We start from the raw sequence: 23,781 nt of genomic DNA on the forward strand, positions 1-23,781 counted from the left end.
CGTAAGTCCCCTGCCCCCTAATCATTTTGGTTGCCCTCCCCTAGACTCTCTCCAATTTGTTTCTGTAGTGGGGGGGCGAAAGCTGGACGCAATGCTCCAGATGTGGCCTCCCCAGTGCCGAATAGAAGGGAATAATCACTTCCCTCGATCTGCCGGCAATGCTCCTACTAATCCAGCCAATACGACCAGGTACCCATTTTGAATGCAGACCCAGCAATATTTGATAAATTGGTTACTGTCCATTCAGGAGGTTATTTCCCACCTATTCATAAATAATGAAGATGCTCTAAGCGGAGGGGAGAGAGCTGTCCCGTCCGTGTAGTTAACCCATCTCCCCGAGAGGTGGTAGCTATGTCACTGGGGGAAGCTATGTGGGTGGGTGTGCAAGCTGTGGTGTCTACATGGATCTATAAGTTTAATCAAACCCCATTTTAAAAGCACTGTGGTCTGGGAACAGAACAGGAGATCGCTGAGGCAGGGCCTGTCCTTCAAAATCTTTAAGATCTCTGACTTACCTACACAGCAGTCATGGGGGTATAGCTCAGCGGTAGAGTGTTTGACTGCAGTTCAAGTGGTCCTTGGTTCAAATTCAAGTGCCCCCTTACAAACCTCTTCCTTCAACAAAAATAAGGGCGTTTCTATTATGTTCAGGAGTTCCACTGAATTGGGATCCCTAAAATGAATGGAAACACTCAATGTTTTCCTGTGCAAATGCATAAAAACCTAGCAAACATGTCCCTTCACTGAAATCAGTTCCAATCCTCTAAAGGATTAAAGAATCCTTATTGAGGTTGCAGGAAAAAAACATCCTGATGTGTAGAAAGGATAGTAAATATGGCAGGTGACAAGCTTGGCTTAACAGTGAAATCCTTGCTGATCTTAAACACAAAAAAGAAGCTTACAAGAAGGGGAAGATTGGACAAATGACCAGGGAGAAGTATAAAAATATTGCTCAGGCATGCAGGAGTGAAATCAGGAAGGCCAAATCACACTTGGAGTTGCATCTAGCAAGAGATGTTAAGAGTAACAAGAAGGGTTTCTTCAGGTATGTTAGTAACATGAAGAAAGTCAAGGAAAGTGTGGGCCCCTTGCTGAATGAGGGAGGTAACTTAGTGGACAGAGGATGTGGAAAAAGCTAATGTACTCAATGCTTTTTTTTGCCTCTGTCTTCACAAACAAGGTCAGCTCCCAGACTGCTGCACTGGGCAGCACAGTATGGGGAGAAGGTGACCAGCCCTCTGTGGAGAAAGACGTGGTTCAGGACTGTTTAGAAAAACTGGACGAGCACAAGTCCATGGGGACGGATGCGCTGCATCCAAGGGTGCTAAAAGAGTTGGCGGATGTGAGTGCAGACCCATTGGCCATTATCTTTGAAAACTCATGGCGATCGGGGGAGGTCCTGGATGACTGGAAAAAAGCTAATGTAGTGCCCATCTCTAAAAAAGGGAAGGAGGAGGAGGATCCGGGGAACTACAGGTCAGTCAGCCTCACCTCAGTCCCTGGAAAAATCATGGAGCAGGTCCTCAAGGAATCAATTCTGAAGCACTTAGAGGAGAGGAAAGTGATCAGGAACATTCAGCATGGATTCACCAAGGGCAAGTCATGCCTGACTAACCTAATTGCCTTCTATGAGGAGATAACTGGGTCTGTGGATGAGGGGAAAGCAGTGGATGTGTTATTCCTTGACTTTAGCAAAGCTTTTGGTACGGTCTGCCACAGTATTCTTGCCAGCAAGTTAAAGAAGTCTGGGCTGGATGAATGGACTATAAGGTGGATAGAAACATGGCTAGATCGTCGGGCTCAACGGGTAGCGATCAATGGTTCCATGTCTAGCTGGCAGCCGGTATCAAGTGGAGTGCCCCAAGGGTCGGTGCTGGGGCCGGTTTTCTTCAATATCTTCATTAATGATTAGGAGGATGGCGTGGACTGCACCCTCAGCAAGTTTGCAGATGACACTAAACTGGGAGGATTGATAGATACGCTGGAGGGTAGGGATAGGATACAGAAGGACCTAGACAAATTACAGGACTGGGCCAAAAGAAACCTGATGAGGTTCAACAAGGACAAATGCAGAGTCCTGCACTTAGGACGGAAGAATCCCATTCACTGCTACAGACTAGGGACTGAATGGCTGGGCAGCAGCTCTGCAGAAAAGGACCTAGGGGTTACAGTAGACGAGAAGCTGAATATGAGTCAACAGTGTGCCCTTGTTGCCAAGAAGGCTAACGGCATTTTGGGCTGTATAATTAGGGGCATTGCCGGCAGATTGAGGGATGTGATCATTCCCCTCTATTAGACATTGGTGAGGCCTCATTTGGAGTACTGTGTCCAGTTTTGGGCCCCACACTACAAGAAGGATGTGGAAAAATTGGAAAGAGTTCAGCAGAGGGCAACAAAAAATGATTAGGGGGCTGGAGCACATGACTTATGAGAAGAGGCTGAGGGAACTGGGCTTGTTTAGTCTGCAGAAGAGAAGACTGAGGGGGGATTTGATAGCTGCTTTCAACTACCTGACAGGGGGTTCCAAAGAGGATGGATCTAGACTGTTCTCTGTGGTAGAAGATGGCAGGACAAGGAGTAATGGTCTCAAGTTGCAGTGGGGGAGGTTTAGGTTGGATATTAGGAAAAACTTTTTCATTCAGAGAGTGGTGAAGCACTGGAATGCGTAACCTAGGGAGGTGGTGGAATCTCCTTCCTTAGAGGTTTTTAAGCTCAGGCTTGACAAAGCCCTGGCTGGGATGATTTAGGTGGGGATTGGTCCTGCTTTGAGCAGTAGATTGGAGTAGATGACCTCCTGAAGTCCCTTCCAACCCTGATATTCTATGATTCTATGATTAGATGCTCTAATGGTCTCTTCTGGCCATAATTTCTGAAAAACTGAGTGTAGCATTGGGAGCAGCGTCTGCTGTTTCCCTGTCTAGCCGGCTTGCTGCCTAGAATGAACGCTCCTTGAGTGGGGTGATCCACAGGGAGTAGCTCAAACCTCCACAGTGCCTGGCCAGGGGCAGGACATTAGCCCAGCAAGGGAGGGGTGTGGCAGTGACATCACAAAGGCCTTTGGCAGGACCTCAGACTATTGGTCCAAGGTGGTGGGGAGGTGATGACCTCACAGAGAGATGCTGACATCAGCCAGGCAGGACAGGGGCGAGGGGCCAGGGAAACCTCAGAGACCCCTGTGGCTTTGCTCCAGCAAGTCTCCGTCTCCAGGTCTCTCTTTGAGGACTGAGGGAGTATTTGGGTTCACGGATGTGAGCGCCAGGAGGAACCTCTTCCAAGTTTTCTCCTTCCCTTTCGGTGATTTTACTAGAAAACAGCCGTCCCTGTTTAGAAGGTAAGAGCCTCCTCGAGGTTTGAAACCAGTTCAGTCTGATCCATCTGGTGACAGTTGAATTCTAGGCATGGAAAACACGAGCTTAAGGAGGCAGAATTTTATTCCTCACCTGGGATTTTGTCCCTTAGAATCACTGGGGACATTGGGGTTTGTCCTTTTTGTTTTACCTTTTCCTCCATCCATCCCTCCCTCCTTTCTCTTTATCTCATGCTTCTTTTGTCCTTTCTCCTGTTCCCCTCCCAACACCAGGAGGTGGGGTGTGTGTGTGTGTGTGTGTGTGTGTGTGTGTGTGTGTGTGTGTGTGTGTGTGTGTGTGTGTGTTGCGGGGGAGTGCTCTGCATCTCCCACTGTGGGAGGTCCACACAAAAATGTGGGGCTGAAATAGTGCTCGGGAAGTGATCCCCACCAGTGACCTGGGCCATCCTTTGGGCTCTCTGGTGAGAACCCTCAGCCTCCCGTCCTCAGTCTCTACCCTGATTGGCTGAGCAGGGGGTTATTGACAGGGAGGAGACTCAGGTCCTTCTTGGTCCCTTTTAAGACCAAGGAAATAAGTCAGAACCAGTTCTGTGTTTGATGGATTTTGCTGCTTCTCTGCATTAATGATCTCTGAGCAGTTCATGATTCTCTCTAACATTGCAGTTCTCCTCAAATACTTGCTGAATAATTCCTGTGCACTGTTGTTGGTCTGTAGCTCATGTGAGAGCACTTTATTCAGGTAATTCAATGTCTGAAATTCAAGATCCGATGGTTAGTTTGAAAATCAGGGCTCTTGGGTCCTATTCCCAACTCAGCCACTGACTGGCTGTGTGACCTCAGACAAGTCAATTCTTCTTTCTCACATGTAGCTTCTCCCTCTTTCAAGTAGGGATAATAATGATCTGCTCCTACCTAGCTCAACACACTCACTCTTCCCCAAGACACACACACTGTCTCTCCCCACACACACACACACAGTCTCCACACTGCAGTTGAAAAGCAGCTGGCAATCTAGTAGGATGCCCATGGAACAATGGGAGAGAGAAACCTGCATCACTGAAAGTGCAGCCATGGAGACACCACACACCAGCCTTGCCTATGTCAAAGTTAGACTCAGGACTCACAGTTTGTCAGACCACTCTGTTTTATTAGCACAGCTCTGCTAATGACACCCAGATAATGTGAGCCCCATGCAAGATACAAACTATCTTATTTATACAGATAAAAGGGTGAGAACTTAACAAGATAACAAAGGAAGCAGAATCAGATAAGTTTACCTGGGCTAGGCATGCATATCTTATTTCCTTAACTAACTATTACCCATCTTCTGTTAATGTTTTGCCATTAGCACCATTGTTTATGCCTAATGTTTCTTTTCCTGGCACCTGTATTTCAACATTTTTTATTTCTGCTTAAAGGTACATACAACATTTCTTTAATTCATTCTTATTTTTACAATATAATTCATTCTACTTTCACAATCCCTCCTTTTGGTCAAGCTCACGCCATGACCAAAATTTTACTGGGTTCCACATATTAACCGTTCTTTATCTCTTTGTTCATCAGCAATTTTTTAAATTATCATATTAGCACTCTGTTCTGGGGCAGTCACCTGAGTGGCATGCCTTACGCAATTTTGGGTACAACAGGAGACTAACTGAAAACATACAAAAATTATTAGGATTCCAAACAGGATAGTCAGGGCTCCCTGAAACAACCAGTTTCCTATGCCAGAGAAATTGAACAGGTTACTTAGCCACTTCCATAAAGAACTCGGCTCTTCCTGGGGAAGATATGCAATTTTGTTTTAAGTGGCTAGCGTGATCTATTACCTCATTGGTATTGTCAGGTATAAACACACAACATTGTTTTTCAATGAGAGCACAGGTCCCTCCTTTGGCCGCCAGCACTATGTACAATGCCTGATGGGTTTGGAGGCCACCTGTCGGATCGCCCCTGTTTCTTTGGCCAGGGCTCTTAAACTTTCTCCAGTTTTATTTGCCATTATTTTAACTACTTCTTTTAACCTCAGGAGCCTTTTTTGCCTGGTGTATTACTTCCCCATTTGGGTTAAAGGAACTGCCAATAGTCTCTTCCCAGGTGTCATTACTGTTCCATATTGTGTTAAACGGACAAGGTCCTCCAGTGAGGTCTGGGGAATTGAGTGGGATAGCCAGGACAGGAACATCAGTTTGAGAGTGGGCTGGGATGTGGCTGCAGACCCAGCATTTAGAAATATTAAGGGTCTGAGCTATCCACACTTGCTGCTGGATAAAAGAATTGTCATTGTGGACTCCCCAGACCTTCAGACACCAACAGCCGAGGAACAGGCACCACATGTTGGAGGCAGGGCCCTTCTGGTTCTGACAACCTCAACTGAGGGAACTGTAGTCACAGTTTTATGTCCACCAGGCAGCAGGCGCTAGGCTCACTACTGCTTTTTCTTGGGCCTTAGGTAGTCGTCTGCTTCTGGCAACCCTTACGAGAACGTAGATTGTAAGGTATTGCAGGCTGTTCCTCTACGTCATCTTCTGGAGTCAAAATTGACTCTGCGTGGTCCTGAGGTGATGATTGGTTCGCTGGGGGTGGTGCATTCTTACACGGCAAAGCATGTATTCATGCTGCGGATGCCAGACAGTTTAACAGCCGTCTGGGTAGTAAGCAGTGCCTGATGATTCTTTGATACTCTTTTAAGTCTTTTTGCTTCTTTCCTTGACTCTGGCTATAACAATGGCCTTCACACCTTATCTTTTCCTGATGCATTCATTCCTCATTCACACAAACAGATTGAGAATACAAACAGTAGTATTTTATATTGAGCAAAAAGGCATTGCAAATTAAACCTTGCTAAGTTTTACAATTAACCAAGACAATTTACATTGAGACCCAGGCCTTCAATGTTTTTCTAATTTACTTAACATAGACACAATAGAGAATCCTGTCTCTTACTACCTAAATTTTAAAACAAAGAGTTAGAGAGGACCCAATTTGTAATGCATATGGGAAAACAGAATCTTATAGTCCCAGAGGGTCATTTCTTTCTGCTATTCAAAAAGGGTGGCTGGTAGGATGAAATCAAATTATACATTATAAAGTCCAGCTCGTAGGATGAAATCAAATTATACATTATAAAGTCCAGCTCCTACATATCCCCCTTTTGACACTAAGATTATTAATCGCCAGTGTCACTTTTTATGTAGTAAAATACTGGGAGGTGATTTGGGCCTGTGGCTCTAGCTTTGCATACATTTGTTTTATCCACCAGCATATTTTAAACATTTTAATTAAACACATACAATTTAAAACCAAAAACAATTAGGGGTAGTAACATAAGTATGCCAGTAGTTGTGGGGGACCATCCAGATAATATGAATGGTTCTGTTTTCCACATTGTTTTGTTTGTTTTTAGGAACTATGTTACCTTTTTACCTTTTTAAACAGATAATTGGTAACTGTTTGCCATTCAATGCTAAGACTGATAGAGAACTCAGCTAAATTAGTGCTTACAGTAAGCTGAGACTTTTTGGTTGTGGCAAATAGTAAATGTGATTATTGGTAAACACAGTACTTACATTACATGTACATTTGTTTACTGGTGGGTTGCTAACACTTTTATTCTTTTAAAACACTTCTTTTCAAGAATTAACACACACATTGCCCGTTATACAATACTTTGGCCTAATTATTAATTTTATCCCACATACAGGATTCTAGTGAGATGCCTTTACTACAGGGCTTTGGAGCAACAGGCATGGATAAGCATACCCACTTTTGAGGAGTCCACTTGGTACAACCTCTAGTGTCCAATAGTTTCCCTTCCTCCCCAGCCCACTGGCTTGAGGTCTGAGGTAGCCAGAAGGATCCCAGGTGCAATCTGTGGAGTGGGCTAACTTTCCAGCCCACTCCACAGTATATCTTTGCTCAGAGACTCTGTCTTAAAAGGGACACAATCAACTTTCACCAGAGTTTTGATTTCTTTCCACTTTCAGCTCCTGCTTACAAAACAAACAGAGATCTGAAAAAGAAAACACAATCTATTGGCTCTTTTTGGAGCCCTAATAGGATTTTAATTCAGTAGCATATTTCATTTGTATTTCTTTTACCCCTTTTTACAATATACACTGCACATGTCCTAGGGAAAAAGCACATTCCTTCTATACTACAACTTTTTTTTTTTTGGAAACATTAGCCATATAAATTTTTACATACGATGTAACTTTTTTTTTTTTACAGAGTTGTCATGTACCCTTATAAAAAGTGACAGTGTGATTACACAGAGCCATTTTAAGGCTTAATTTTTTAACATTGCTTATTTTTGTGTTATGCACCTCACCTGTGCTGTTGCTTCAGAGGGGGAATGTTAATTTTTTTTTTTATTCTTTCACTACAGCTGTTATCTGCTATTGTTACAAAAAAAAAAACCAAACAAACAAACAAAAAGACTCCAGAATCTTTCCCTATTCTCCTGATTTTGACTGCCCTATTGCAGCCATGACTTGGTTTTTATTTAAAAAAACATTTTAAATTTTATAAAGAATCAAGTTACCCCTTAAGGGTTAAATGCTAAATCCCAAAGCCAAACAACACTAATTACCTGTGTCTTGCAAAAAGGTCTGTCAGTTTTGCAACTTTGAATTAAGAGTCAAATGAATTTTTAGTGGCATTAAAAACAAAAACAAAACCAATTTATCTTATACCTACAAAACAGGAGTTTTACAAACCAGATGTGCTGGTTTAGAGTCTTAGAACTTTACATATTTTCACAGACAACTAGATACATACACATTTTCTTTTCCTTAACATTCCTTTGCACTGCTTTGTTTTTACATAGCTCTATATATATTTGGATTATTTACAGGCATTCTTTTGGAAAAGGGCCCATTTTCCCCTCAGAATGGCTGCAAAGAAACCAAGAATTCTCTCTCTTTAACATGGTCCTTTTTAACATTTTCACAAAGTTTAACTGCTTAATTCTTTCCAGCCTTTGTAGAGTTAACTTTTCACTCTCTTTCCTTAAACCACTCGTTTATCTCCCAAAATAACACCTTTATCACCTCAGATTTCACCATTTTAAGTATTGTTCCAGGGGTTCATGCCTGCACTTACTGCTTTTCTTACTGCCAACACTATGCCCTTAGGGCTTCCAACCTGTTTTTCAGTTTCTTTATCTGTTGCTTGCCTGCTTTTCTGGGCCCAATCCTGCTTTTTTTTTTTTTCAATGAACCGTTTGTGAGTGATATTGTGGTCACTTCACAATTTTGAAAGAAATGTTTAAGGAAAGGGACCAGGAAGGGTGGGGGCTAGTTGAGGAACTCACCTTCTTTGCTGAATTGGTAGTGGAACACTAAAGAATCAATTTTTTTGAGGCAGACAACAAAGGGGAACAGAACAAGGGGCTTTTTGTCCTTTTTACAACGAGATGGGAGTATTAAGGGGGTTGGATCGATCCGGGGTGGGTTTTTGAGAACGGGGTAAAGGGGAGCGCTCGGTCTGGTGGTGGGAGAGGAGGCTTTTAATAAAGCTTTCAACTTATTATTTGAATATTTGAGAGAGGCGAGTTTTTTTTTTAATTTTGTCCAGCTACGATTTGCCTCTTCCCACCACTGAATGAAACAATTAACCTCTTCTTTAGCCAATTTAGTTTTAGGTTGGCCGAGTTTGTCCTTTAAGACATCCACTCGGTCTTGTTCCAAGTTTTTAACAGTGGCCACTGAGTTTTGGGATCCCCCTGAGTTAGCCTAGACCATTTTTCCAGAAATTTACAGGAGTCCAGACCCTTCTTACAGGAGTCTGGACCCATCCTAAATATATCAAATGAGCCAGCGTTCGTTTAGGGAACTGTCCTGACTTAGACGTCTGGTTACCCATACAGGAGGACTTCACACACCAATCGCACAAGAAGGAAATTCGGGTTAGGAGCCCACAGGCTACTGCCTCAATCGCCCTTGCTTTCACACCAAGGCTTTTACCCAAAGTGCGGTGCGGCTGCGATTGTGCAGATTCCACTCACTCAGACCGCGGGGACAGGAACCCCTTGGTCGGCCGATCCCCGGACGGAGATGGCACCCAGACTCAAACACTCCACAGGAAGACGGATAGACACAGAGACAGGACAGTCCTCAGTCCGGACAAAACACAGAAATAATTACCTGACCAGATTCCTGATGTCAGATCCCGGGATCCCTACCAGAACAGAGTGGGAACCAACAGGTTCAATGGCGTAGACTTCACTGTGGTCGTGCACCTTTCCGTTCTGGTGGAGGACCGCTCGGGCCAAATGCCCAGGTGCCGGCTGCCACGGTCATCCTACAAAAACAGTCAGGAATCACACAGCCCCAGTGAAGACGGTTGCCATCTCGGTGGAACCTCCAAATTGTCAAAGTTAGACTCAGGACTCACAGTTTGTCAGACCACTCTGTTTTATTAGCACAGCTCTGCTAATGACACCCAGATAATGTGAGCCCCATGCAAGACACAAACTATCTTATTTATACAGATAAAAGGGTGAGAACTTAACAAGATAACAAAGGAAGCAGAATCAGATAAGTTTACCTGGGCTAGGCATCCATATCTTATTTCCTTAACTAACTATTACCCATCTTCTGTTAATGTTTTGCCATTAGCACCATTGTTTATGCCTAATGTTTCTTTTCCTGGCACCTGTATTTCAACATTTTTTATTTCTGCTTAAAGGTACATACAACATTTCTTTAATTCATTCTTATTTTTACAATATAATTCATTCTACTTTCACACCTAGCAGGGACATGGGGGCGAGAAGGGACATCATCCGAGCTCCCTGCATCCAGGTCACTTTCCTCAGCCGGGCTGCGTCAGGGGAGGGCAGAGAGCAGCAGCTTCTGATGCTCCCCTCACAGCCCAGCCCAGCCCAGGTGGGGAAAGTGACCAGGACGCAGGGAGCACATAGTGTTGCTCCTCGCTCCCCCCACCCTCTGTGGGGCCACGGAGGAGCATTGGGGCAGGGGAGAGCAGTGAGCACCTTTGCATGGCCACACGGTGCCCTTTGACCCCCTGGAGCCCTGGGCGGCTGCCGGGGGCCCCACCCCTAAGGCCGGCCGGGCTCCCCAGCACGAACAGCAGAGACACAGGGAGACTGGCCACCCACTGAGCAGAGGTAGCCTGGGCGGCTCGTAATGGAGGCTCGGGGGGGCTCAGCCTCCCCAAACCTTGCGTCGCCAAGGGGACAGTGGGGCCCATGACTAGGGGCCCTGGCCAAATTGGGCCCCCCCTGGGAAAGTCTCCCCCATGTCAGCCCCAGGGCTGGAGGAGCTCCCACTCCCTGCTACGGCCCGGGGGTGCAGCAGGGGCACAGAGCTTCTCTGGTCTCGGGGCCGCAGCAGGGCCGGGGTAAAGGAGTGACAGGGTGGGACCAGTGGGGGAAGGGGTGGAACAGAGGTGACAGTGGGTGGGGCCGTGGGTGGAAGGGGTGGAAGGGGGCGGAGCCACACACAGAAGTGGGGGGGCAGGGTTCCGGTGCTGGGGCCCCCACACTTGTTCTCCCTTTCCCTGGGCTTTGGCATCACTAGCCCCTGCTTAGCGAGTAGGGGGTCAGTGGTCCCCAAAATGTGGGGCGTGACTCCTAGGGGGACACAGAGGAAGATTGATGGGGGCACCTCAGGGCCTGAGCCAGCCCCCATGGAGGGCAGGGAGGGAGCCCCACTCAGCCCTACTCTGTCCCAGCTCTTCCCCAACCCCCCTCAGCCTGGGCCCCGGCTCCCAGCCCGGCCTCGACCCCCTTACCCCTGTCCGCACCCCCCTCCCCAGCAAGCAACGGCCCCACTCCCAGCCCCGGTTCTCGACCATGGCTTCCGAGGGGCAACAGCCATGGATACGAGGGTGCAGTGTGAAATGTTTGGGGACCACTGGGTTAGGGGGACGTCCTCAATCACTTCTCTGCAGTCCAATGAAAGCGATTCCTCACCCACCCATCCACCCCTCCCTCAGGACGGCCTAGGTACATTCTGCTGCCCTTCACTCATACAGGGAGGAGAATAACATTTCATTGCACTCAATGCTAAAGTGATTTGCAACCCACCACCATCCCAAACTGGTCATTTTGGGGAAGCGGCCCACTCATGCTGCATAGCTAGGCAGAGTAGGGGTGTCTATGCAAACACGGCCTGTTCCTGAAGTCTTCCCCCAGCTCCTCACTAGATGTGACGGGGGAGCTCATTCAGCCCCTGCTTATGCTTAGTATTTAAAAACTCCTAGTGGCCCTATCTCTGCCGGCCTTAGATTTCTCCTCCTGTCCCTGCCTTAGCAGCTTAGATGAGGTGGCTGAGTGGTTAAGGTGATGGACTGTTAATCTATCGTGCTATGCACGCAGGGTTCAAATCCCATCCTCATGGGCTGCATTTAGTCTTCATTCTCCTTTACAGACAACCATCTCCCCCCTTGGTACAATGACAGATCAAACAATGTTGCTTCTTGCAAACAAAAACCTTCTCAGAATCTCAGCTGCCCCTCCCCCCTTGCTTCAAATAAAATATCTAAATCCCAGATTTCTAAAAAAATTCTCTAGTCCAGCATTTCTTAGTTTTTATCTCAAAAGGGAACAGCCTCATAATCTGCCCCAAACACCCTGGGACCTCCCCAAATAATTAAAATACCCCCAACCTGAGCAACGCCACAACAGTGAACCAGAGCCAGTGTCTAGGCCAAGCTGTTCTGAAGGAGACAACTCAACCATTTTCTCTCTGCTTCCCTTGGCAAAGTCTGATTGAGAAAACAAAATTCCCCAAACTGAAAATTTTCTGCTGAAAAACCACTACTAGTCTGTTTGGGGACTTTGGTTTGAATGTACTATTATTATTCTCCTCTGATTTCTGAATCAATTTTGTCATCCAGGTGTGTTTCCAGCTGTTGAGTTGTGGGGGAAAGAGGCCAATTCATAATGTCTCTACCCCCCCCTTTCATAGTTTCTTCCAACTGGCTAGGAAGTACCTTTGCTAGGATGTGAGTCAAGCAGTGCCCATTGTCGCTGTGCTATCTCGGAGACATCTGCATTGTACACGGTTCCTGGGATAGTGCTTAATGGGCCAGCAGCGGGTCTGGCTCCTCCATTGTCACACCTGAAAGGCTGGTGGTGGGCATTTCCCAACCTCATCTCAGTAACACACACAGAGCAAAACTTCCCAGCCAATGCTACACACACAATCCAACACAATATTAATGTTCAACAGAACAAGACTTTTGAAATGACACCTCACCAAGGAGACGTTGTACAAACCGTATCATCATTATATGAGATCAGTGAATATGGGGCTTCCAGGGTGCTGCTTTGAGCACAGCGAGCCACCCCTGGGCTGACATTGCAATGTGGAGACGTACCCTTAGAGTCCATCTCTCCTGGGATAAAGATGGCAGCATGGCTGGCCTGGACAATCTGACGTGGGCTCATGGAGCTAAAGCTGAGAGGCTAAAAACTGTGGTGCAGATATTTGTGTTCACACTGAAGCCTGGGTTCGGAAACCCTCACCCCTCGGGGGGTCTCAGAGGTTGGGCTCAAGCCCATCTGTCTGCCCTGTAATTTTATAGTCTTGCAGCCCAAGCCCCATAACCCTGAGTCAGCTGACCCGGGCTTTGCGACAGGTGCCCTGGGTGTTTTAATCGCAGTGCAGACATAACATTAGGCTACGTCTCCAGTGCAATGAAACACCCACGACTGGCCCGTGTCACATTAATCAGGGTCATGCGGCTTGGGCTGTAAAGTTGCAGTGTCCGTGTCTCAGCTCAGGCTCAGTCCCCTGCTCCAGGAGCCCAGAAGGTTGGGAGGGAGATTAGCAAGTGGAAATGGTAAAACCGCAGGGGAGTATTACCCTGGACTCATAGCATTTCTCCATCGGTCTGTCTGCTCTGGGGCAGGGACAGAAACACGTCCTGCTGCTTTTGTTATTTCAAAGGGCAGGTTAGGATTTTCATTCTCAGACACGGTGCACAAAACAGGACTCAACCCTCGGCATAATCTAAACGAACTGCCCACAGATTCTGGCAGCCACAGTGAGCATTTGGTGAGAGAGCTCAGACCTGCCCCTGTCCCAGAGGGAGGAGGTCGTCTGTGAGAGGACTGGACCACTGACCTATCAGCTCCTAACTCCCAAACTTTCAGTAACTCTATCCTCAGTGCCTGTGAGTGTAATTTAAACCATAAGAAAAACCGCACTAGGCTAGACCGACGGTAAATCTAGCTCTGAATCTTGTCTTCTGACAGAAGCCAATACCAGGTGCCCCAAAAGCAACTCAGTAAGGTACCACTGGAACTTGAACCCAGGATCTCCTGTATACAAAACAGTGGCTTTAGCCAGCTAAGCCATGGTGCCTACAGTTGCTGAAGGGATCATGTCTGCACACACCTGACTCTCTGCCAACCTCCATCTGGGCCTGACAAACTTTGCTGGTGTTTGGATTCAGTAAAGCAGAGGAGCAGGGGAAGTTTTACTCCCAAGGTTCTTTGGACAGGTCGACACTACAAAATTAGATCGGTGTAACTACATTACTCAGGGGTGTAAAAAATTTACCTCCCTAAGCAATGCAGTTATATCAGCCTAACCCCGGGTGCAGATAGCGCTGTGCCAACAGGAGGGCTTCTCCCATCAACATAGCTTGGGGAGGGGCTTGGTTAGTGAAGATGAAGAGAATAGGTGGCCCATGGCTCTTGCATTTGGGGAGGCTGGGTGAGCGCTGGAAGCTCCTGGAAGTGGGGGCCCATTGGTGCCCAGACCATGGCACTGCCCCCCACCCTTCTCCTCTCTGAGGCCCCACCTGTGCTCCCCCCTTGCTCCTGTTTGGCCACTTCCCACCCCCGCTCTTCCTCTTTGGCTGAGGATGGCTGAGCCACCTTTCGCTTGCTCCTCTCCTCCCCCAAGGCCTTCCTGCCTCCTGCTCGTGCCTCTCCACCCCCTACCACAAGGTCTGCCCACCAGCCGCCACCGCTCTGACCCATCCCTGCAACCCACCCTGCCCCCCCCCCACACCTCTCTGCCTCGCCCCTGAGACCGGCCCGGCCCCCTGCCCCCACCACCGAGACCTGCTCTGCCCACCGCTCGAAACTCTCTGCCCCTCCCGAGACCCACCCTGTCCACGTCTTTCTTCGGTCGTCTGTTGTTATTCCATGAAACATCAAGAATGGAATAAAAAGCTGAGTTTACTCCAGGGTGAGGAAAGAAAGGAGCCACCAACCCCCCCTGGCATTGCTGCTTTAGTTAAAGTGTTTAGTTAAAACAGCTATTGAATGTCCTCCCTATGCCCCTTGTGTCACCAGAGCACATCCATGCTAGCAGTTCGTGGATGGCAACAGAGTGCAGTGCACTGTGGGCAACTATCCCACTGTGCAACTGGCTGCAGGGTGTTTTGGGAAGGGTTTGCAGTGCCTCACGGGCTGGTACAGCATCACATGATGCAGGTTTCTCTATCCCACCGTTCCACGGGCATCTTACTAGATTGCCAGCTGCTTTTCAACTGCGGTGTGCGTGGCGGGGTAGAGACTGTTTGTGTTCTGGGGAGAGACAGTGTGTGTGCTGGGGAAGAGTGAGTGTGTTGAGCTAGGTAGGAGCAGATCATTATTATCCCTACTCGAAAGAGAGAGAAGCTCAGGCTGAGAAAGGAGAATTGACTTCTCTTAGGTCACACAGCCAGTCAGGGGCAGAGTTGGGAATAGGACCCAAAAGCCCTGATTTTCAATCTAACCATCCGATCTTGAATTTCATACACTGAATGACCTGAATAAAGTGCTCACAGATGAGCTCCAGACCAACAACAGTGGACACGAATTATTCAGCAAGTATTTGAGGAGAACTGCAACATTTGAGAGAATCATGAACTGCTCAGAGACCATTAATGTAGAGAAGCAGCAAAATTCATCAAACACAGAACTGGTTCTGACTTATTTCCTTGGTCTTAAAAGAGAACAACAAGGACCTGAGTCTCCTCCCTGTCAATAACCCCCTGCTCAGCCAATCAGGGTAGAGACTGAGGACGGGAGGCGGAGGGTTCTCACCAGAGAGCCCAAAGGATGGCCCAGGTCAATGGTGGGGATCACTGCCCGAGCACTATTTCAGGCCCACATTTTTGGGTGGACCTCCCACAGTGGGAGCTGCAGAGCCCTCCCCCACAACACACACACACACACACACACACACACACACACACACACACACACACACACACACACCCCTCCTGGTGTTGGGAGGGGAACAGGAGAAAAGAGAAAAGAAGCAAGAGAAGAAGAGAAAGGAGGGAGGGAGGGATGGAGGAAAAGGTGAAACAAAAAGGACAAACCCCAATGTCCCCAGTGATTCTCAGGGACAAAATCCCAGGTGTGGAATAAAATTCTGCCTCCTTAAGCTCGTGTTTTCCATCCCTAGAATTCAACTCTCACCAGATGGATCAGACTGAACAGGTTTCAAACCTCCAGGAGGCTCTTACCATCTAAACAGGGACGGCTGTTTTCTAGTAAAATCACTAAAAGGGAAGGAGAAAACTCGAAAGAGGTTCCTCTTGGCGCTCACATCCATGAACCCGAATACTCTCTCAGTCCTCACCCTACACACTTTTATCAAAAAGACATTTTATACAGACCAACAGATTAATCCTCAGGGCTACAGACCACATCCACCCTGACTGAATTAGCCTTCAACACTGGTTCTCCCCTTGTACGGTAACTCCCGTCACTTCATGTTCCAATCTATATTTATGCCTCTATCTGCAATTTGCACTCCATGCATCTGAAGAAGTGGGCTTTTTACCCACGAACGCTTATGCCCAAATAAATCTGTTAGTCCTTAAGGTGCCGGACTCCTCATTGCTTTTAATTCTAAGCTGATCTTAACCCTTTCAGTACCCTTACAAACTCAGATGCTTCTCACCACAGGCTGGCTGGTGGCTTTTCAGCCAGGCTCTCCCCTTTCATCAGCGCTTCAGTTGCTTGGTGTGGGGGTGTCTGTAGATGTAGGTGACATAGAGAGATAAAGCCTGGCAAATGTCTCTCCTTTTATCATGTCCTTTCTTCCCTCATGGCTTTGCCCCCACCCCCCTTCAGAGTCAGGTGAGCATCACTGCGTCTCTCCAAGCAAGTCTGAGCAATTCCCCTGGGGTGTCCTCATGCAGGTGAGTCATTGCATTGTAGCTCCCTTGCTGGACAATGGCTGTCAATGGGTTGTTTGACACCCTGTCCGGGTGTTGGTTACTTTCCTTGCTGTTGCCACTGGGGAGCTAATATTTGGCTGACTCCCCCACCTTGCAGCACAGTGACAACCACGCTGCACAATTCTCATGACTTCATATGCATGAATGGTCTACATCTATGGGTAGAGAAATGACTTTCAGCAGATCATATCCTTTCCCTGATACCTTACAACTCATGCTCTATATGTAAGATCACGATGATATGAAAATGAGGATTATGGGGGTTACAGCCGCTCCCCCAAAGGTATAGAATGTCACACCGAGATTCTATGTTCATTTGTTCTGTAACAGCATTACAGAGATCCAATGACTGACCAATGGCATTTTCAAGTGCTAAAATAGCAAGCGATGTCAGTCTCTCATTGGCCATCAGCGACTGAAGATGTGGTTTAATGAGCTGGAGCTCCAAGGCGAGGGTGGCTCTGTCCACTGCCTTCCGTTGCGCTGCTGGGCCCCAAGTCCCTGGTGGCCAATATGTGACGCTGGGAGAAGAGAGTGGGGTGGCAAGTGGTGGCAGGACTTTTGCCACCAGGGTCTAGCTGCCCAACTTCCTCCTGGTACTGCTGGCCCCCCGTCGCCTTCAGGTAACACAGGAACTAAGGCAGAAATAGGGCGAGGAAGCAAGTAAAGCCGAGCAAGGAAGGCAAAAGTGAACTTTGTCTTCATGGGCCGCTCGCAATGACGTCCTTTTTCTATGCCACAGCTGACAACAACATCCCAGACAGAAAAGCAGGAGGCCAAAAAGAAACCGAGCAGCTGCTGAAGTAGTTCAGTTGGGAGCGTGCTAGATTAACAGGCTCTTCTATCCCCCTTTGTGCACGGGTGGGATGTTTTCTGAAAGTGCAGCAGTTCCTTTAACTGCCACGAGTCCCTCATTTCAGGCTATGCAGCAGGAAAAGGCAGCATGGGCTTCTACACCGAGTTGGCCCACCTGACCTTTCATTCTTCTCTTGCTCTTTGTCAGCAAGGGGAAGAAAAAGAAGCTCTCCCTCAAGCTGGAGTCACAAAGGCGACGTAAGGACGACTTCCTGAGTGCCCGCTCCAGTCCTCTGCTCTGCCAGCTGACCCATCGAAGGGCTGCCACCACTTTCTCTAGGTTTGTCCATTGGTCTGTGGCAGGGTGAGCAACAGCCAAGCAGATGGAGTTTCTGTAGTGTAGCGGTTATCACATTTACCTAACACGCAAATGGTCCCTGGTTCAAAACCAGGCAGAAACATGATGGCTTCCTTTTCCCAGATCCCCTTGCTGTTCAGGAAGGCCTCCTCCTTCTCCTATTGGCCTGTCCGTGGGATAACTCCAACCCCTGCATGACAGAGGGTGCTGACAGCAGTGGAGAAAGCACCTTGGTGTCAGGCTGGAGAACCTAGAGGAGTGCGGCGTGTCACCTTTTGGAGGCTTGTGGCTTGGCCTCCTCTGCCCTGGGAGGTTGGCCGGTGGAGGCCGGCTCTTCCTGCTGGCCTCCTCTGCGTGACTTGCCAAAGGAGGAAGTGAGGCAGGAATGGGGCAAAAGAGGAAAGTCGAGCTGAGGAAGGCAGGGCAGAAGCTAAGCGCCTCAGTGCAGCTAAATGGGGTTAGTAGAGCATCACCATTCGTTCTGCAAAGCCGGGGGAGGTGCGGTTGGCTGCTGGGAGGCAGAATCCTGTGCCTGCCTCTTGGCTTCCCAGGGGTGGCTCCTTGCAGCCCAGGAGAAGCGGGGTTCTGGGGGGAAGGAAAAGCAGCAATGGCGAGGTGGAGTGGGCTCCTTTCTGGCCGACATGGTGGGTCTGGGAGTTGCCTGTAAGCCATAAGTGGACTTCGTGGAGTGAAAACCGCTGCTCCATTCTGGCTGACCTGGGGGAGCCATTGATGACATGGGAGTGGGGGCAGGGCACTGGCTGTGAGCAAATGGGATCCAGGAAGCCCCAGCTCACCTGCAGGGGCCGAGTCATCTTCTTCTCTCCTGCCATGGGGAGCCCGGCCTTAAGCCTGCCCAGCATGCACTGCAGCTCGAGCATTAAGCCGTCCTGTGGCATAACCGAACTACGGCCTAGTGTAATAAGGTGTAAAGTTTAGATTGTGAATTTATCTTTAATTTCCATGGTAACTTTGCTCTTTTATGCCTACCACTTATAATCCTTAAAACTCCATCTTTCTGTAGTTAATAAATCTGTTTTATGCTGTACTTAAACTGGTGTATTTTGCTTGAAGTTCTTGGGAAATCGCAGCTTCGTTACAAGGCTGGTTCATGTACAATTCACAGTGAGGGAGGGATGGACCCTGCGTAATAAACTCACACTGATCAGGCTTCTGATTAAGGCAAGATGGTATGATCCAGGGGCGCAAGGCTGCAGAGCTGGGGGAAATTGGCGGGAGGCTCTCTATCTACCATTAGTGTTATGAGTGTCTGGGAGAAGCATTCATGCAACTCAGCTGGATGTGTCCCTACCTGTGGATGTCTGTGTAAGTGCAATATCTGCCAGAGATTCACAGCTCCTCACAGCATCATAGTGTGAGAGGGAGCTCAGGGGTCCCACTGTTCAGGTTGCATCCCATAGATCCCATCACAGACTTTCAACAACCACAGCAGATGTTCACTGAAACAGTGAGAGAGATGGCAAAATAGTGATCTCCAGTGCCTGCAGACATCAAATTATCAGGAATTCTGCGCACAGAGAGGACCCTGCAAGTGGAAAATGCCTTTGGAAAAGACCCTTCTGTCCCCAGCTGTGGTCGTACAGTGCTTAGTGCTCTGCGTTGTGGCCTCAAGAGCCATGGATGCAAGTTGAGTTATGGCGACCTTTTCCTTGTCTCCACATTTCTTAGGTGCCTCCTTCCAACACTTGTCAGAAAAAATGACCGGTTTCTTTTGGAAGCATTTGCATTGCAAGGCAGAGGCAGTCCTCTCTGTTTCCTCAAAAGATTGACCAAAATGTGGGAGGAGTGGACACATTTGGCAAGGCACTACTGGGTGCTGCATCTCTAACCTCCACTTTACCTGGCAGGTGCCTCTGGGACTTTTCTCCCAGCGGCTCCATTTTTCATCAGTGACAATCAAAAGGAAGATGACATGACATCTGTGTGCAGATATCCTCAGCGAATCACAAGGACGTGTGGCGCAGGCTCTTGTGTTGCAGCAATCGTAGTTGAAGCAACCACCATGCTAATGCCAGTCACAGCAGCCTTTTCATCAGCTCCAAGCTTGTGATCTGATTCTTTCCAATGTTTCTCTCCAAAGAAACCTTTTCCTTAGCAAGCAATTACTTGGATACCAAGGGAGGTCTCTTCTGTTTCCTGGAAAGAGACAGGAAAATGTGAGCAGAGGAGACAAAAGTCATAGAACAAGGCACCACTGGGAGTTGAACCCAGGATCTCCTGTTTACTAGACAGGTACTTTAGCCAGCTAAGCCATAGTGCCTGCCTCAAGAAAGTACTTGCAACTGTTCCATTTGATGGTCCAGGACAACACCTGCAAATTCCAAACTACAGACGTTCCCCATTTCCCTCAAGACTTGCAAGGAAGAACTGTCAGGCCAAGCCAGGATCTCCTGGTTACTAGGAAGTCACTTCAGCCAGCTCTTCCCAAAGATCACTATCCAGAGACCTTTAAACAGACACTGCAGATGTTCACCGACAAAGAGATGCCAAAATGGAGTTCTCCACTGCCTGCAGCCATCACACTACCAGGAGTTCTGTGCACAGAGAGGCCCCTGCTGGTGGGAACAAGACACCACTGGGAGGCTTTGGTAGAGACTCTTCTGACACCAGCCGTTCTCATATACTGTTTAGCACTTTGTGTTGTGGCTTCAGCATCCAGAGATGCCAGTTCAGTTAGGGGACATTTTTCCTATCTCCACATTTGTCTAATGGCTCCTTTCAACTCTTGTCACCAAAAAGACCTGTTTCTTTTGCAAGCAATGTACAGCTAAACAAAGGCAGTCTTCTCCATTTCCTCAAAAATCACCAAGCTGTGGGGAGAGGAGACACATTCAGCCAAGCTGGATGCTGAATCTCCTCTTTCTTCAGCAGGTGTCTCTGAAGGACACAAATCTCCACTGTGTAGAGGAAAAGAATAGGAGTTTATTACACACAGTGCTGGCGGAGTGGGCTTATTAGGCTCAGAGACACTATTAATTAATTAATTACAATAGAATATATAGATTTTCCATGGGTGGGGGAAAGTGACGGCGAAGGCAGTTCCAAAACCTAGGATAGGTTTTGCAGCAAGACAAGATAGCACAGTAGCCAATGGTTAACAGGTCACATAATGTCTCCACCCATGGTCTCAAGTTAGCAAGTTAACATTTCATTAATACTTTGATAATATGTTATTAGTATAAAATATATATGTTGAATTCTGATTTGAGGTCCATAGGAATGGAGCAACTCCTTTGATTGTCCAACAGGTACATTCCTAGGGGTTAAAGCAAAGAAACAGTGAAAGTATATGGCAATAAAGATTGTTTTCTGTGTGTCTTAAGGCAGGCATTGGTCCCTGGGAAGGGAGGTGGAAGGATGCCATATCTTATACTGACGTGCCAACTTTTCATAAACTCAAGGTTGGCTCTGTGGGAAAAACGTCTCCCTACAGAAGAGACTAACACAATAGGAACAGGGATTCTTTGCTCAATCTGCAATTCTGAATAAGACACAATTATTTAGTTCTTAGCTCCAACACCTGGCAATTTGCTGACCAGGCCTATCTCAGCAAGCAAGGCTTTCTGTTTACCCAGCTTTCTCTTAGCTGATCACTATTTGCTAGGCCTCTCGTCCCCTGACCATACTCTGGATTTTGGGTCTGGAAAAGAGGTGGCACAAGCCATAGACCAGGTTGTTATATAAAATGCACATGGATTTTAACCCTTCACATACAGTAATGGCAAAGTTCTTGGTTCAGGCTTGTAGCAGTGATGGAATAAACTGCAGGTTCAAATCAAGTCTCGGGAGTCCATCCACAGCTGGGATGGGCCATTCAGTCCTTTGTACAGAGCTTCAGTTTGTAGCAAAGTCCCTCCAGAGGTAAAAAGCAGGATTGGAGATGAGGCATCAGCCTTTTATAGTCTCTTGCCATGTGGTCTTTGCTTTCTTTGTCCCAAGGACACTCTATCCAGCACGTGGCATAGAAAAACCTTAGAGTTCTGTCCATAGGCAGGTCCCTGCAGACCTTGCTGAGTTACAAGGCGTATCTGCCTTCTCTCAGTGGGTCGATTGTATAGCTGATAGTCCTTAATGGGCCATCAAGCAGGCTAGGCAGAACTGACACCAACTTGTCCGGGGTGTTCCCCAGAAGCAGAGAACAAGTTTGAAATACAGGCAGCATAGAGCCAATATTCATAACATCAACTAAAAAACTGATACACAACTAGAGATAGCATCATTATAATCAGCCAGTCAGAACCTCTCCATGGACCCCTTACACGACAAACTTTCTACAATATTGGCTGCAAATATAGAACAGTGGTTGCAATGGTGATCTATACAGTTACAAATTATGTCAATAACGTCACAGGAGCTGACACGGCATCAGTGAGACTGATAGTGGAAAACTGCCTCCAGTTTTGGTGTCCTCATTTGAAAAAGATGTTGTGAAATTGGAGCTGGGGCAGCAAAGAGCCACCTAATGTTCTGAGGGCTGGAGAAAAATGCCTTCTAGGGAGCTATTGAAAGAGCTCAACCTGTTTAGCTGATCAAAAGAAGATTGAAAGGTGATTTCACTGAAGTGTTGAAGTGCCTTAATGGAGAGAAAAGATTGGGTATTAAAGGGCTCTTTAATCGAGCAGAGAAAGGCATAACAAGACCAAATGGCTGGAAGGTGAAAAGGGACAAATTCATATTACAACTAAGGCACAAAAATTCAACAGCGAGGATGATTCACCACAGGAACAAGCTACCAAGGAAAGTGGTGGATTCTCCATCTCCTGAGGTCATTTCATGAAGACAAGATGCCTTTCTGGAATGTGTTTGCCCCCAAAGTAGCTCTTGTGTCATACAGGAGGCCTGTGATATGCAGGGGGTCAGATTAGATGCTCTAATGGTCTCTTCTGGCCATAAAGTCGACTAATTTCTGAAAAACTGAGTGTAGCATTGGGAGCAGCGTCTGATGTTTCCCTGTCTAGCCGGCTTGCTGCCTAGAACGAATGCTCCTTGAGTGGGGTGATCCACAGGGAGTAGCTCAAACCTCCAAAGTGCCTGGCCGGGGCAGGACATTGGCACAGCGAGGGAGGGGTGCGGCAGTGACATCACAAAGGCCTTTGGCAGGACCTCAGCCTATTGGTCGGAGGTGGTGACCTCACAGAGAGATGCTGACATCAGGGAGGCAGGACAGGGGCGAGGGGCCAGGGAAACCTCAGAGACCCCTGTGGCTTTGCTTCAGCAAGTCTCCTTCTCCAGGTCTCTCTTTGAGGACTGAGAGAGTATTCGGATTCACGGACGTGAGCACCAGGAGGAACCTCTTTCGAGTTTTCTCCTTTCCTTTTAGTGATTTTACTAGAAAACAGCCGTCCCTGTTTAGAAGGTAAGAGCCTCCTGGAGGGAAGGGGTGTCATGGGGTGTCACAGTTCGGATGCTGGTGGCCCCCCCATGTATGGAAGTTCCCGCCACCCTGCTCTGTGTTCGCAGGGCCGGAGAGCAGCATTCCACGGCAGTGATTTGTTCCTGGCTGCCGGAGCAGAGCAGCAGGCTCAGCTGTCAGAACTTCCTGGAGCTAGGAAAGGGGAGGGGCCCAGCGTCTGTAGCAGGAATGCAGGGCAGGTGAGTTCACGGTGGGCATTGTGGGATACTGGCGGAGGCCAGTTATGGTGATTTAATGACCAGCAGCATTTACACTGGCACGCCGTCACTTTCCGTTTGCTGCAAAAAGCTCTAGGCCTCTCATCAAAGTGGTTTTATTTTGTCACCAAAACAGGGCAGTTTTGTCGCCAGACATGGCATTGCAGTGTGTACACCAGCCACACCAAGCTGCCGACCGAGGGAGCGTTGTGTGTTCTTCACACACCTGAGCAATATATTTCTGCTGAAACAACTTGGTAGTGCAGACCTGGCCAAAGATTCACTCACACACACAGCTTGCAAGGAAAACGTCACCTGCTCCTCTGCTTTGCAGAATCCAAACACAAGGAAAGCTTGTCAGGGCCTGGTGGAGATGGCAGGGAGTCAGGTGTGGGCAGACACTATGTCTTACACCCAGGCAGGGACCATGGCTTAGCTGGCTAAAGCACCTGCCTTGTAAACAGGTGAGCCTGGGTTCAACTCCCAGTGGTGGCTTTGGGGGCACCTGCTATTGGCTACTGTCAGA

General features: G+C 47.8%; 2 non-coding genes across 2 annotated transcripts; one reads left to right on the forward strand and one right to left on the reverse strand.

Annotated features, from left to right (window-relative positions):
* Positions 1-530: 530 nt before the first annotated feature.
* TRNAC-GCA lies at positions 531-602 on the forward strand. Its single transcript has one exon. It is a non-coding gene; the product is annotated as a tRNA-Cys (tRNA).
* Positions 603-19,831: 19,229 nt separating this feature from the next.
* On the reverse strand, positions 19,832-19,905 carry TRNAT-AGU. The gene has a single exon. It is a non-coding gene; the product is annotated as a tRNA-Thr (tRNA).
* Positions 19,906-23,781: the final 3,876 nt, after the last annotated feature.

This window comes from Mauremys reevesii, linkage group 14, assembly GCF_016161935.1.
Source record: "Mauremys reevesii isolate NIE-2019 linkage group 14, ASM1616193v1, whole genome shotgun sequence".
Taxonomy (NCBI): Eukaryota; Metazoa; Chordata; order Testudines; family Geoemydidae; genus Mauremys; species Mauremys reevesii.